Below are 17,888 nucleotides of genomic sequence, written 5' to 3' on the forward strand. Positions count from 1 at the left end.
TTAGGTTAACGACTGATTTTTCATCACAGACTTTGAAAGCGAGAAGATCCTGGAACAATGTATTTCAAATGCTGAAAAATAATGAATTCCAACCAAGAATAATGTATCCAGCAAAATTAAGCTTCAGATTGGACAATGAAATTAAAATCTTTCATGATAAAAGCTAAAAGAATTCGCAGCCAGAAAACCAGCACTGCAAAGCATTTTGAGCAAAATACTACAAGAAGAGGAATTGAAAAATAGTGCCCAAAACTAACAGCGGGGTGTATCTCAGTAAAGGGGGAGGAAAATAACCAAAAAGTAAAAACTAGCCAAACTAAAATAAATAAATAAATAAACATGACTGGAAGTACAAATCATATTTCAATTGTAACCTTAAATGTTAATGGCCTAAACTCACCAATCAAGAGACATAGGCTAGTAACCTGGATCAAAAAAACAAATCCAACAATATGCTGCCTTCAGGAGACTCATATGATAGGAAAAGACATACACAGGCTGAAGGTAAAAGGTTGGGAAAAATCATACCACTCACATGGCCCTCGGAAGCAAGCAGGAGTGGCCATACTCATATCGAATAAAATCAACTTCAAACCTAAGTTAATCAAAAGGGATAAAGAAGGACACTATATACTGTTAAAAGGAACCATCAAACAACAAGACATAACAATTATCAATTTGTATGCACCAAAAAATGGAGCTGCAACTGTTGGAGCCAAAAAAGTCCCCCAATGAGCAGATCCGTGGTCTGAAAGGGCAGGGAAACAGTCCAAATGAGCATCACCGCAGAGGAGCCAATCAGCTAGATGTTGCTGGGGCCCCAATGTTGCTCATTGGGGGACTTTTTTGGCTCCGCCCACGTGACCCAGCCAATCGGCCTCAAGAGCAGGAGGATTGTGGGAGGTGGAAAGAAGCTTGTGTGGGGAGAGACAGGCTTGTAAAAAGCCGGTGGTGGCAGTTGAGGCTCTGAGGATTTTTCCTGAGAGGCTGTTTTGTTTGGCGTGTTTGGTTCTAAAAATAAAGTTAGTTTCTTTTGACAAGTGGCTTCTGATTGTGCCCAGCCAGACTGCGGCATTTGGTGGCCCGTACGGGGAGCGACTGAGGGTAAGTGAAACTGCTCGCCCCTGAGGGCAGGGCGAGAGGATGGGTAGCCATTTTAAGATTCTTCTTTTGTTATTTTGTTTCACTTTTGTTTTAAGTTGCCTGTCCCTGGAGATGTGTAAGATGGAAGAAAAAACGCTCACATCTGAGGAACAGATAGGGAGAAAGGACGGATGGACATTTCAGGAGGCTATTATAATGATTTTGTGTTGTTTCAATTTTGTTTCACTCTGTTTCAGTTTTGTTAGGCGTCATCTTGTTGGGTTGTATTATAGTAGAAATATGGGATCAGAAATTAATAAAAAACAAACTGAAAGAGTGTTAAGTAAATTGTTAGAGGAAGGAGGCATCCCAGTAAAATCAATAGCAGTCAGGGCATATGTTGATACAATACAAAAATGTAGCCCATGGCTTTTTAAGGAGGAGTTGTTAAATATATCACAATGGAACCATCATGGTGAAGATTTAAAAAGAATAGAAAAGAAAAGCCCAGGGACTCTGCCAATTGGCACATTGCCATTGTGGACGTTCATATCTTGTTTGCTTAGTCCAAAGCCTTCAGTTCAGACAATGGTAGAGGAAGGAGAAGACATATTGATTCAAGTAAAAGAGAAGGTCTCTCAAGTTAGTCAGACAGAGGAAAAGATTCAAGTAAAAGAGAAGGCCTCTCAAGCTAGTCAGACAGAGAAAGAAAGTGTAAAACAGAAAAAGCCATCAGGGGGAAAGTTACAACAGGAGACTGCTACTAACACCTTTCTATCACCAGAGGACGTAAGTGTCCAACTAACAAGGCCACCTCCATATGCTGGGAGGTCCCCAACCCCCGCAGTTGATAGTTGGGATCCTGAGACAAGATCTCAAATATTAACATGCCCTGTATTTGAGGCAGGAGGGCAGCGATTTTACCAAGTTTTAAATTTCAAAACAGTGAAGCAGCTAAAAGAGGCTGTAACAACCTATGGTCCTCAAGCACCCTTCACTGTAAGCATGGTCGAATCCATTAACAACTTGAACATGACGCCAGCAGATTGGGCTAATATGTGTAAAGCTGTGCTAAATGGAGGACAATACCTGTTATGGAAGGTTGCCAATGAGGAATTTTGCAAGGAGACGGCTAGGCGAAATGCAGCAGCTGGTTATCCTCAGAGAAATCTAGATATGTTGTTAGGAAAGGGACCTTATGAGGATCAGCAGCAACAAATTGCATATGATCCTGGCGTATACGCACAAATTGCTGCAGATGCAATTAAGGCATGGAAGACTTTACAAGGACATGGAGGTTTACAAGGTCAATTATCTAAGGTAATACAAGGAGCTAATGAACCTTATGCTGAATTTGTAGATAGGCTTATTCAAACAGCTACCAGAGTTTTTGGGAATACAGAACAAGCAATGCCATTACTAAAACACCTGGCTTATGAGCAAGCGAATCGTTGGTGCAGAGATATCATTAGACCATGGAAACATGAAGATTTAAACACATATATTAAATTATGTAGAGACATTAATGAACAAGAGCAAGTCGTGGCAGCTGCAGTAAAACAGGCTTTAGATGCCAGAGACATTAATGAACAAGGGCAAATTGTGGCAGCTGCAGTAAAACAGGCTTTAGATGCCAGGCCAAGAACATGCTACAATTGTGAACAAACAGGACATTTTAAAAGGAATTGCCCCATTGGAGGAGGGTTTAACAAAACTAAGTATCAAAGGAGTAGAATACCAGGTATTTGCCCACGATGCCGTAGAGGGAGACATTGGGCTAATGAATGCCGTTCTCAAACCACCATAGAGGGTACTCCATTATCAAAAAACGAACAAGGACCAGGTGTTTATCCACGATATCGTGGAGAAAGGCATCGGGCTCCATTGCCAAAAAATGGACAGGGGGGCCCAATGCTCCGGGGCCCAAAACCACAAATATACGGAGCACTGGAGGAACCCAGCAACCCCATCAGGGTAGTGCCCAGGACACATTGTCCATCAGATCCCTCATCAGACAAACCAGAGGGAGCGCAGGGTTGGACATCTGCGCCTCCGCCAGAGCAGTACTAACTCCAGAGATGGGAGTTCAAATCATTCCCACAGGGGTGAAAGGACCTCTTCCCAAAGGAACAGTAGGCTTATTATTGGGACGCAGCTCTTCTACTCTAAAAGGACTTATGATAAGTCCTGGGGTAATTGATCCCGATTATGAAGGTGAAATAAAAATTATAGCCAGTTCTCCATAGGGTATATCAGTAATTTCACCAGGAGATAGAATAGCACAGTTACTAATAATACCCAGCCTACATGATAAATTTTCCAGTCGTACTGTAGAAAGAGGTTCCAAGGGATTAGGCTCCACAGGTGTAGATTGGGCTATGCTTTCTTTAAATTTAGATTCTCGCCCCATGCTAAAACTAAATATTCAAGGACATGAATTTAATGGGCTACTGGATACAGGTGCAGACCTTAGCATCATCTCTCGTCAAGAATGGCCAAAACATTGGCCATTACAACAAGCCACTCAAACGCTTCGAGGCCTAGGAGTGGCGACTAATCCCCATAGAAGTGCAATGGTATTAGATTGGAAGGATCCTGAAGGATGTGAAGGAACTATACAGCCATATGTATTGGATCATCTTCCCGTAAATTTATGGGGACGAGATGTCCTAGATCAATTAGGTTTGACATTAACAAATAACATCAACCAAAATGCACCCACTATTATGACTAGACAAGGTTTTAGGAAAGGAAAAAGATTAGAAAAACAAGAACAAGGTATAGCAGCACCAATACAAATAGATCAAGGAACAGACAGACATGGGTTGGATTTTCAGAAAGGGCCACTGAGACAATAAAAATTACTTGGAAATCAGAAAGACCAGTATGGGTTCCTCAGTGGCCCCTGACTAAAGAAAAGATACAAGCAGCCCATGACCTGGTCAAACAACAATTAGCGGAAGGACATATACAACCTTCTGTATCTCCCCATAATACTCCCATTTTTGTCATCAAAAAGAAATCTGGTAAATGGAGATTATTGCAAGATTTAAGAGCCATTAATAATGAGATGGTTATTATGGGACCTGCTCAATCAGGGATTCCTCAGTTGTCTGCTTTGCCAAAAACCTGGTATGTTTTAGTTATAGATATTAAAGATTGTTTTTTTTTCAATTCCAATTCATCCTGAGGATAGTCCACGTTTTGCATTTACTATCCCTGCACTGAATCATGAAGGTCCTGATCAGAGATATGAATGGAAAGTACTCCCTCAAGGGATGGCTAACAGCCCAACTATGTGTCAAATTTATGTTAACAAAGCAATCCAGCCACTTAGAAATCAAAATCCTGAACTACAAATATTTCACTATATGGATGATGTATTATTAGCACACAAAGATAAAAACACATTGCTAGAATGTTATGCCACACTTACAAACTTATTAAAAAATTATAATCTAGAGATAGCAATAGATAAAGTACAATTAAATTTTCCAATTAATTATTTAGGAGTTCTATTATCCTCAACCATGGTCCGTCCACCAAAAATTCAAATACGAGTAGATCAACTCAAATCACTTAATGACTTTCAAAAGTTATTAGGAGACATAAATTGGATAAGGCCTTATTTAGGTATACCAACAGGAGAGTTGGGACCTTTATTTGATATCCTAAAAGGTCCATCAGATCCAAATTCACCCCGAATGTTAACGCCTGAAGCAAGAAAGGCATTAAAAATCATTGAAACATATATGGAAAATATGCATTTGGATAGAATTGATATAAGTTTGCCTTTATTATTTATTGTACTACCAACAAAAAATATTCCTACAGGAGTATTTTGGCAAGAAGGTCCATTATTATGGATACATTTATCTTATTCTCCTAACACTATTCTTACTAGGTATCCTGAGGCTGTAGGACAATTAATACTCAAAGGAATAAAAGCAGCAAAGGGAGTGTTTGGAATTTCTCCCAGTAAAATTATTACTCCATATACTATGAATCAAATTGATGAGTTAGCTAATGAGTTAAATACTTGGGCAATAATCATGTGCAAATCTAATGTTTCATTTGATAACCACTTACCATCTAATCCTTTATTGTCTTTTTGGTCATTGCATCCTGTAATTTTTCCAAAAATGACAAGAAAAACACCTATCATGAATGCTCCAAATATATTCACTGATGGGTCAAATAATGGTACAGCAGCAGTAGTTACCCCTGATCAAACTTTTACATTTTTAGTACCCAAACAATCAGCTCAAAAGGTAGAGCTTAATGCAGTTTTACAAGCTTTTGTGATGTTTAAAGATTCTGTATTTAATTTATTTTCTGATAGTCAGTATGTAGTTAATGCTATAGTATCTCTTGAAGATGCTGGTAGGATTTCCCCTTCTTCTACTGTTTTCTCTTTGCTTTCCACTATACAAAGTCTAATCTGGGACAGAAAAGATCCATTCTTTATAGGACATATCAGGGCACATACAGGATTGCCTGGAGCCCTTAGTTTGGGCAATGATTTAGCAGATAAAACTACACATGACATACATATTTTCTCTACACTAGAAGAAGCTATAAATTTTCATAAAAAGTTCCATGTCAATGCTAATACTTTACAAAAGCGTTTTAAAATAACTAAGGAACAAGCTAGACAAATAATAAAACAATGTCAAAATTGTGTGACCTTTTTACCACAAGTTAATCTTGGAGTTAATCCTAGAGGATTGATACCTAACCATATTTGGCAGATGGACGTCACACACTTGCCAGAATTTGGAAAATTAAAATATTTGCATGTTACAGTTGATACTTCTTCTGGATTTTTGATGGGCTCCCTTCATGCCGGAGAAAAAACTAAAGATGTTATAGCTCATTGCTTACAAAATTTTGCCACTGTGGGTGTTCCAAAACAGTTAAAAACAGATAATGCCCCTGGTTATACTTCTACCTCTTTTAAACAATTTTGCTCAACATTTGGCATTACTCATATAACAGGAATCCCATACAATCCACAGGGACAAGGCATAGTTGAAAGAGCTCATCAAACTATTAAAATGTACTTATTAAAGCAAAAAGAAGGAATTGGGAAGGGGTATATATTCCCCAAAGATAAACTTAAAATAACCCTTTTTACTCTAAACTTTTTAAATTTGGATTCATCAGGACTTAGTGCTGCGGAAAGGCATATGTGTCCAAAAAATGTACATAAGCCCAAGGTACTTTGGAAGGATATTCTAACAGGACAATGGAAAGGTCCTGACCCAGTAATTGTCTGGAGTCGGGGGTCTGTTTGTGTGTTTCCACAGGGAGAACAGCAGCCGATTTGGATTCCAGAGAGATTAACCAAGGTCCTGACCCAGTGATTGTCTGGAGTCGGGGGTCTGTTTATGTGTTTCCACAGGGAGAACAGCAGCCGATTTGGATTCCAGAAAGATTAACTAAAGCGATTTCTACAGACCAAAAAGAAGATGATTTGGCTCAAATCCATAACAACTGATATCCAAAACTCCAGTTTGGCTATTCTTACATCTGCAACAGAACCAGGATGCTTTTTTCAATATCTATTTTATTATTGCCCTTTGCCATATCATGAAGTTCTATTTTGTTTTTTGAGCTCATACAGACCTAGGTTAATGTTTTGCTGATCAGTTCTATTTTTTGACTATAGAGTTTTTAAACATTGCAATGGAGATTTCCTGTAAAAAGTTATAAGGCCTTTACTATAATGTTATGTGTTGTATGTATTATATTATGTGTGCACACTTGTGTTTTGTGTTATATGTTTGAATGTATGTATGTCCATATATCATATATGATGAGTGCTCATGATAAAATGGATCCAAATATTTTTTTTTCACGTGATTTATATGGTTTAATTTAAATTGGGTAAACAACTGTTGAGGATTGTTTTAATATGTAAACAAAAAAGAAGGTTAACAGATCTGTTTGTTTACTTTCACCTTTCCTTTTCATTATATTTAATAATTCTCTTAAAGATAATGTAAATTGTTAAGAAAATTGTTTTCTTTTAGTGCCTTTTGTAATGTTACATAATTTTTTCTTTAGCCATTATTGCCAGAATTCCTATCTTCATCCCAGTGCCGGTGAAGACAATGTAAATTGTTAAGAAAATTGTTTTCTTTTAGTGCCTTCTGTAATGTTACATAATTTTTTCTTTAGCCATTATTGCTAGAATTCCTATCTTCATCCCAGTGCTGGTGAAGTCAAAGATAAAACCAATCTACAGCTTCTACAATAGCCATCACTGAACTGCTTGCAGAACTTGCCTGGACACATTGTGAGCTCACCTGTATGCATTGTGAACTATCTGTTGGTGCAGCGACTTGTGGTAGTGTTGGGGTATTTTTGCTGATGATGTCACCGGTGGTACAATTTTTCAAAGGAGCCCTCAATTGGCTTAATGTCATGGCATTTTGCATCCTCCTCTACTAGTGATGGTCTAAAATTTGGGGGCCAACAGAGGTGAGGCAAAGAACCTCACCCCCCCACTGGTGCAAAGGCCTATCCACAAGTATAGCTGTATGCTGGACCGGTAGTCAGTGACGGGTATGATCCAATTGCAGTGGTACCAACCTAAGACAGGAGGCTGACGCCTAGAGGTCAGTTCATCCGATGACGGGTAAGGACCATATGTTGAATTGGACTGCCTAACAGACACGGTCCCTAAGCCACATGCTTGTTGTTTAAACAGAGAGGGGGAGATGTTGAGAGCCACAGCCGAAGGGGCCCCAGCAAACTTCCAGCTGCCAGCAATCCAGCTGCCGGCTGATGATTGGCTCACAGCGGCCCCAGCAACATCTAGCTGATTGGCTCCTCGGCCCCAGCAACGTCTAGCTGATTGGCTCCTCTGCGGTGATGCTCATTTGGACTGTTTCCCTGCCCTTTCAGACCACGGAGCTGCTCATTGGGGGACTTTTTTGGCTCCGCCCACATGACCCAGCCAATCGGCCTCAAGAGCAGGAGGATTGTGGGAGGTGGAAAGAAGCTTGTGTGGGGAGAGACAGGCTTGTAAAAAGCCGGTGGTGGCAGTTGAGGCTCTGAGGATTTTTCCTGAGAGGCTGTTTTGTTTGGCGTGTTTGGTTCTAAAAATAAAGTTAGTTTCTTTTGACAAGTGGCTTCTGATTGTGCCCAGCCAGACTGCGGCATGCAACGTTCATAAAACAAACTCTCCTCAAGTTCAAGAGTCAAATAGACTACAACAGAATAATTATGGGTGACTTCAACACACCGCTCTCGCCATTAGACAGATCCTCTAGACAAAAAGTAAATAAAGAAACTATAGAACTCAACAGCACAATCAATAACCTAGACTTAACCGACATATATAGAATATATCAACCATCATCAAGCAGAGCCCCCGCCTCCCATAGGCAGATCTGCGACCGACCGGCAGAACAGGCCCAGTGGCCCATCAGCGTGGTAGACAGAACACCCCAATTGGAGGAGGAGCACAGCCGCCGCCCACCCCTGCAAGGGAGACTTTTCAACTATACAAGAGCAATATAAATATATAGGGGGAAAATTTCAAAAACACAACAGTTTCACCAAGCAGAAAGAAACGCGAGCAGTATGAAAAGACAAGGAAAGAAAGGACCACAAGCAATGCAGGTCAACTCAACTTTAGAAGAGGTAATAGCTGCAGCAGATGGAATGTCAGATAAAGAATTCAGGATATACATGCTTCAGATGATCTGGAGTCTCAAGGAAGACATTAGACAGCAAAATCAGACAATGAAAAATCACTTCGACAATGAATTACATAAACAAATCCAAGAAGCAAAAGATCAACTATACAGGGAGATAGAGGTTATAAAAAACAAACAAACAGAAATCCTAGAAATGCAGGAAGCAATAAACCAACTTAAAAACTCAATTGAGAATACTACCAGCAGAGAAGAACACGTAGAAGATGGAACATCAGACAATGAAGATAAAGTATTTTAACTTGAAAAGAACATAGACAGCTCAGCAAGACTGTTAAGAAACCATGAGCAGAACATCCAAAAAATATGGGATAACATAAAGAGACCAAACTTAAGAGTCATTGGGATACAGGAAGGTATAGAGGTCCAAACCAAAGGAATGAGCAATCTATTCAACGAAATAATACGAGAAAGCTTCCCAGACTTGAAGAATGAGACAGAATCCCAAATCCTAGAAGCCTACAGGACGCCGAATGTGCAAAATCATAAGAGACCCACACCTAGACACATTATAATGAAGATGCCCAACATACAGAATAAGGAGAGAATTTTAAAAGCTACAAGAGAAAGGAAGCAGATCACATTTAGGGGTAAGCCAATCAGGATAACAGCTGATCTTTCAACACAGACTCTGAAAGCTAGAAGATCCTGGAATAACATATTTCAAACACTGAAAGAAAATGGGTTCCAACCAAGAATTGTGTTTCCAGCGAAATTAAGCTTCAGGATGGAAGATGAAATTAAAACCTTCCATGATAAACAAAAGTTAAAAGAATTTGCAGCTAGAAAACCATCTCTTCAAAACATCCTCAGCAAAACATTACAGGAAGAGGAAATGGAAAATAACAATGAAAATCAACAGTGGGAGGTAGGACAGTAAAAGGGGGAAAATAATCAAAGAGGAAAACAAACCATGTTTAGTAACATAAATAAACAAATATGGCTGGAAGAACAACCCATATCTCAATAATAACCCTAAATGTTAATGGCTTAAACTCACCAATTAAGAGACACAGGCTAGTAGAATGGATCACAGAACAAGACCCAACAATATGCTGCCTACAGGAGACGCATTTGATAGGAAAAGACATACATAGACTGAAGGTGAAAGGTTGGGATAAATCATATCACTCATATGGACTTCGGAAACAAGCAGGAGTGTCCATACTCATATCAAATAAAATAGATTTCAAGCCAAAGTTAATCAAAAGGGATAAAGAGGCACATTACATACTGCTCAAGGGAACCATACACCAACAAGACATAACAATCATAAATATATATGCCCCAAACAATGGTGCAGCTATGTTCATCAAACAAACTCTTCTCAAGTTCAAGAGTCTAATAGACCACCATACAATAATCATGGGAGACTTCAACACACCTCTCTCGCCACTGGACAGATCTTCCAAACAAAAGTTGAATAAGGAAACTATAGAACTCAATAACACAATTAATAACCTAAACTTAATTGACATATATAGAATATACCACCCAACATCAAGCAGTTACACTTTTTTCTCAGCAGCACATGGATCCTTCTCAAAAATAGACCATATATTATGTCACAGGGCAACTCTTAGACAATATAAAGGCGTGGAGATAATACCATGCACCATATCTGATCATAATGGAATGAAACTGGAAATCAACGATAAAAGAAGGAAGGAAAAATCCTACATCACATGGAAAATGAACAATATGCTACTGAATGATCAGTGGGTTACAGAAGACATCAAGGAGGAGATAAAAAAATTCTTAGAGACAAATGACAACACAGACACAACATATCAGAATCTATGGGACACAATGAAAGCAGTTTTAAGAGGGAAATTCATTTCTTGGAGTTCTTTCCTCAAAAAAAGAAAAAACCAACAAATAAATGAACTCACACTACACCTCAAAAACCTAGAAAAGGAAGAACAAAACAACAGCAAATGTAGTAGAAGACAAGAAATAATTAAAATCAGAGCAGAAATCAACGAAATCGAAACAAAAAAAAAAAACATTGAAAAAATTGATAAAACTAAAAGTTGGTTCTTTGAAAAAATAAATAAGATCGACAGGCCCTTAGCCATGCTAACGAAGAGAAGAAGAGAGAGAACTCAAATTACTAACATACGGGATGAAAAAGGCAATATCACAACAGACACTACAGAAATACAGAAGATAATTAGAAAGTATTTTGAAACCCTATATTCCAATAAAATAGAAGATAGTGAAGATATCGATAAATTTCTTAAGTCATACGATCTGCCCAGATTGATTCAGGAAGACACACACAATTTAAACAGACCAATAACAAAGGAAGAAATAGAAGAAGCAATCAAAAGACTACCAACCAAAAAAAGCCCTGGACTGGATGGGTATACAGCAGAGTTCTACAAAACCTTCAAAGAAGAATTAATACCAATACTTTTCAAGCTATTTCAAGAAATAGAAAAAGAAGGACCTCTTCAAAATTCATTCTGTGAGGCCAACATCACCCTGATCCCGAAACCAGACAAAGACAATTCAAAGAAAGAAAACTACAGCTTCCAAAGATGGCGGCGAAGGGAGTGCATCACCCCCGTGTACCGCGTCACTGTGCGGGAGAATGACTAGTTAGAACGGCTAAAAGCTATGTTGTTAGGAATTTCCAGCAAAATTGGGGTGCTCCAAAACCTAGAGGAAGGATTTCCATCGCACGAGGATCAGCTACGGGGGCTCAAACGCAAGCGATTTGTCTGCACAGAGGGTCACACTGCTTATTCAGCAAATCGCCCTGCGGCTAGAGTCTGCGGCATGCGCTGGGAAATGACGAGATAGCAACGCAAAGATACAGCACTGCAGATTCTGCGGGCTCCTGCCACCTGTGCAATCACTGTGCTCAGTGCTGAATTCTGGGTTTGAGACGGGGGAAGGAAGCGGTCCAATTCGGTTCTCCACACCGGTCAGACCACAGAGGAAGCCAGCAGCCACCATCTTGGAGAGCTGACGTCACCATCCCTGTTTTCGACTGATCGCAGCTCATTCAGCTATAGAACAGGTAATTTCAGGCTGCCATTCGCGTGTGTCTCGCAGACAAATTACCCAGGCTCAGTGCTAAAGAACCCGTGGAAACTGCTTCTTGGAGCCTGCTCCTATCAGAACATACACCGAGCCCGGAGCGTCCAAATTCCGGCTCCCGGAACTGATGTGGCCCAGGGCTAAAGAAACCGCGGAAACTGCTTCTCGGTCCGGGTCCTGCTGAATACTGTGGAGGTAAATACCAACCGAGCCTTCAAAGGCAGTGATTGAGACGGGGCTTGTGAGGGCCGGTCAGGACTCACACGTTGCTTTGGTCACCCGGCAAAGAGAACGAAAAATTGCCATTCGCATGGGATACCAACATGGCAGAGATCTGATGTCATCAGAAAGCGGCGGAGGAGATAACTTCATCGATACCAGCGGCAACACAAACAGTTGGTCTCCTGGTAAAGTGAGTCACAAACACCCAAGTCTCTCTCACTTTGTCATCAAGCCAGAGGGGCAGAGAAGAGCCGCCACCTGCGCCCGGAACAGGCCCAGCGACCCGCAGGCGTGGTAGTCACGTCACCCCAATTGGAGTAGGGGCAGAGCAGAGCCACCGCCCGCATCTGGAACAGGCCCAACGACCCGCTGGCGTGGTAGTCACGTCACCCCAATGGGAGTAGGGGCAGAGCAGAGCCGCCGACCGAGCCCGCAAGGTAGGCAGACCTGCGACCGACCGGCGGAACAGGCCCAGCGGCCTGCCGGCGTGGTAGACACGTCACCCCAATTGGAGTAGGAGCAGAGCAGAGCCTTCGCCCGCGCCCGGAACAGGCCCAGAGACCCGCCGGCGTGGTAGTCGCGTCACCCCAATTGGAGGAGGGGCAGAGCAGAGCCGCCGCCCGCTCCCGCAAGGTAGGCAGACCTGTGACCGACCGGCAGAACAGGCCCATGGGTCCGCGGGCATGGTAGACACGTCACACCAATTGGAGTAGTGGCAGAGCAGAGCCGCCGCCCGCGCCTGGAACAGGACCAGCGACCGGCCGGTGTGGTAGCCGCATCAACCCAATTGGAGTAGTGGCAGAGCAGAGCTGCCGCCCGCACCTGTAAGGTAGGCAGACCTGTGACCGACTGGCAGAACAGGCCCAGGGGTCGGCGGGCGTGGTAGACACGTCACACCAATTGGAGTAGTGGCAGAGCTACTTTTCAAGATATTCCAGGAAATAGAGAAAGAGGGAGAACTTCCAAATTCATTCTACGAGGCCAACATCACCCTGATTCCTAAACCAGACAAAGACACTTCAAAGAAAGAAAACTACAGACCAATATCTCTAATGAATCTAGATGCAAAAATCCTCAATAAAATTCTGGCGAATCGGATACAAAAACATATCAAAAAAATTGTGCACCATGATCAAGTAGGATTCATCCCTGGGATGCAAGGCTGGTTCAATATACAGAAATCAATAAATGTTATTCACCACATCAATAGACTTAAAGATAAGAACCATATGATCATCTCGATAGATGCAGAAAAAGCATTCGACAAAGTACAGCATCCCTTCATGTTCAAAACTCTAGAAAAACTAGGGATAACAGGAACATACCTCAATATTGTAAAAGCTATCTATGCTAAGCCTCAGGCTAGCATCATTCTGAATGGAGAAAAATTGAAGGAATTCCCTGTAAAATCTGGAACAAGACAGGGATGCCCTCTCTCACCACTTCTGTTCAACATAGTTCTCGAAACACTGGCCAGAGCAATTAGACAGACGAAAGAAATTAAAGGCATAAAAATAGGAAAAGAAGAACTTAAATTATCACTATTTGCAGATGACAGGATTCTATACCTAGCAGACCCAAAAGGGTCTACAAAGAAACTATTAGAGCTAATAAATGAATTCAGCAAAGTGGCAGGATATAAAATCAACACGCATAAATCAAAGGCATTCCTGTATATCAGCGAAAAATCCTCTGAAATGGAAATGAGGACAACCACTCCATTCACAATATCCTCAAAAAAAAATAAAATACTTGGGAATCAACCTAACAACACCATTGTATAAGGTGAAAGACTTATACAATAAAAACTACAGAACCCTAAAGAGAGAAATAGAAGAAGATCTTAGAAGATGGAAAAATATACCCTGTTCATGGATAGGCAGAACCAACATCATCAAAATGGTGATATTACCAAAAGTTCTCTATAGGTTTAATGCAATGCCAATCAAAATCCCAATGGCATTTCTTGTAGAAATAGATAAAGCAATCATGAAATTCATATGGAAAAACAAAAGACCCAGAATAGCAAAAGTAATTCTAAGCAGGAAGTGTGAATCTGGAGGTATAGCGATACCAGAGTTCAAACTGTACTACAAAGCAATAGTAACAAAAACAGCGTGGTACTGGTACCAAAACAGGCAGGTGGACCAATGGTACAGAATAGAGGACACAGAAACCAATCCACAAAATTACAACTTTCTTATATTTGATACAGGGGCTAAAAACATGCAATGGAGGAAGGATATCATCTTCAACAAATGGTGCTGGGAAAATTGGAAATCCATATGCAACAAAATGAAACTGAATCCCTTTCTCTCGCCATGCACAAAAGTTAACTCAAAATGGATCAAGGAGCTAGATATCAAATCAGAGACACTGCGTCTGATAGAAGAAAAAGTTGGCTACGATCTACATACTATGGGGTCGGGCTCCAAATTCCTTAATAGGATGCTCATACCCCAAGAGTTAATAACAAGAATAAACAAATGGGACTTACTTAAACTAAAAAGTTTTTTCTCAGCAAGAGAAACAATAAGAGAGGTAAATAGAGAGCCTACATCCTGGGAACAAATTTTTACCCCTCACACTTCAGATAGAGCCCTAATATCCAGAATATACAAAGAACTCAAAAAATTAAACAATAAGATAACAAATAACCCAATCAACAAATGGGCCAAGGACCTGAACAGACACTTCTCAGAGGAGGACATACGATCAATCAACAAGTACATGAAAAAATGCTCACCATCTCTAGCAGTCAGAGAAATGCAAATCAAAACCATCCTAAGATACCATCTCACTCCAGTAAGATTGGCAGCCATTATGAAGTCAAACAACAATAAGTGTTGGCTAGGATGTGGGGAAAAGGGTACACTTGTACACTGCTGGTGGGTCTGCAAATTGGTGAGGCCAATTTGGAAAGCAGTATGGAGATTCCTGGGAAAACTGGGAATGGATCCACCATTTGACCCAGCTATCGCCCTTCTCGGACTATTCCCTGACAACCTAAAAGAGCATACTATAGGGATAATGCCACATCAATGATCATAGCAGCACAATTCACAATAGCTAGACTGTGGAACCAACCTAGATGCCCTTCAATAGATGAATGGATAGAAAAAAATGTGGCATCTATACACAATGGAGTATTACGCAGCACTAAAAAATGACAAAATCATAGAATTTGCAGGGAAATGGATGGCATTAGAGCCGATTATGCTAAGCGAAGCTAGCCAGTCCTTAAAAAACAAATGCCAAATGTCTTCTTTGATATAAAGAGAGCAACTAAGAACAGAACAGGGAGGAAGAGCATGAGGAAAAGATTAACATTAAACAAAGACAATTGGGGGGAGAGAAAGGGAGAGAGAAGGGAAAGCATATGGAAATGGTAGGAGACCCTCAATGTTACACAAAATTACATATAAGAGGTTATGAGGGGAAAGGGGGGGGGGAACAAGGGAGAGAATTGAACAACAGCAGATGAGGTAGAGAGGGAAGATGGGAGGGGAGGGGAGGGGGGATAGTAGGGGATAGGAAAAGTAGCAGAATACAACAGTCACTAATATGCCGTTATGTAAAAATGTGAGTGTGTAACCGATGTGATTCTGCAATTTGTATTTGGGGTAAAAATGGGAGTTCATAACCCAATTGATTCAAATGTATGAAAGATGATATATCATGAGCTTTGTAATGTTTTGAACAACCAATAAAAAAATAAATAAAATGTATTCACTATTTGTATCTGTAGTTATTCAACTATGCACACCAGAATTTCTTTGCTTTAACTAAAATTTAGAACCCATTAATCAAATCTTATCCACCCTTCTCTTTTTATTTTTCCCTGCCTTTGGTAACTACCAGTCTACTCTCAACTTCTTATGAAATCAACTTTTTTATATTTCACATATTGGATATATCATGTAGTGCCTGCCTTTCTTTGCCTACTTTTTGACTGAACATGATTACCACCAATCCCATCCAAGTTGTCTCAGGTGACAGGAATTCAGATATTTTTATGGCTGACTAGTATTTCATTGGATATATTCATTACACTTTCTTTATCCATTCATCAACCAATGAACATATAGGTTTTTTCCATTTCTTGATTGATGCAAAGAACATAGGAATGCAGGAGTGGAATTACTGGATCATAAATAGATATATTTTTAATTTTTTGAGGACCTCATACTTTTTCTATGATGGCTGTATTAATTTAGACTCCCACCAACAGTGTACGGTCTTCCCTTTTCTTCATATCCTTGCCAGCACTTGTTATCTTTGTCTTTTTGATAATAGCTTTTCTTACTAGGATGAGATGGTATCTCATTGTGATTTTGATTTGCACATTTCTGATGATATAATTATCTTGGAATATAAGTCTTCAAAACAGTTTCCAATGATCTTCTGTATTTCAGAGATGTTTGTGATGATTTTTCCTTTTGAACTCTGTTTTTATTAATTTGAGTCTTCTCTCTCTCTCTTTTGGTTTGAAAGATAAGCAAGATTGATAAACTTTGGCACATTGATCCTTAATTATTATCCTTAATTATCTTAATTATTTCCTTCCTTGTACCTTTTGGAATTGTATGTTCTTGTTTTTCTAGGACCTTGAAATATGTCATTAGGTTGTTTACTTGGGATCTTTCTGATATTTTTTATGTAGGTGCTCATAGGTATAAGAATTCCTCTTAGAATTGCATTCATAGTGTCCCAGAAATTCTGCTGTGTTGTATCTCTATTTTCTGTTGATACTAATAATTTTTATATTTTCCCCAATTTTTATCACCCATTCATTAATCAAAAATATATTGTTCAACCTCCATATGTTTATGTAATTTCTGTAGTTTTTCTTGCTGTTGATTTTTAATTTCATTATTATCCAATAAGATACAAAGAATTACATTTTTTTTTGTATTTGCAGAGACTTGCTTTGTGACATAAAGTATGGTCTACTTGGAAAACTATCTATGAAAAGTCAAGAAAAAGTGTATTCAGCTCTTGTTTGGATGAAATAGTCCATCCATTTGATCTATATTTGGGGAGTTTCATGTGTCATTATTAATTTTGCGTCTGGATGAACATCTGTCTTCCAGAGAGAAGTGTGTTGCAATCACCTGGTATTATTGTACTGGGATCTATTTGAGCCTTTATGTTAAGTAATTGGCTTTATATAATTAGGTACACTGACATTGTGGCATAAATATTTACCATTGGTGTATCTTCTTGATTCATTGTTCCTTTTACCAGTTTAAAAAGACATTTTTCTCTTATTAATTTTGACTTGAACTCTGCTTTGTTGAATGAGAGTAGCCACTCCTGTTTGCTTTAAAGCTCCATTTTCATGGAATATTTTCCATCCTTTCACTCTTTGCCTGTAGATGCTTTATCTGAGAGGTTTTCCTCTTGCACACAACGTATAGTTAGGTCTTGTTTTTTAATCTAGTCTGCCGTCCTTTTATTTTATTTTTTTGTATTGATTTAAAAAAATGACAACGGAATGCATTACAATTCTTATTACACATATACAGCACTATTTTTTCATATCTCTGGTTGTATATAAAGCATGTGGACACAATTTATATCTTCATACATGTACTTTGGATAATGATGTCTATCACATTCCACCATCCTTACTAACCCCCTGCCCTCTCCCTTTCCCTCCAAGCCCTCTGCCCTATCTAGACTTCATCTATTCCTCCCATGCTCCCCCTCCTTATCCCACTATGAATCAGCTTCCTTATATCAGAGAAAACATTTGGCATTTGTTTTTTGGGGATTGGCTAACTTCACTTAGCATTATCTTCTCCA

The sequence above is a fragment of the Marmota flaviventris genome, chromosome 18 (genome assembly GCF_047511675.1).
Source record: "Marmota flaviventris isolate mMarFla1 chromosome 18, mMarFla1.hap1, whole genome shotgun sequence".
NCBI classification, from domain to species: Eukaryota; Metazoa; Chordata; class Mammalia; order Rodentia; family Sciuridae; genus Marmota; species Marmota flaviventris.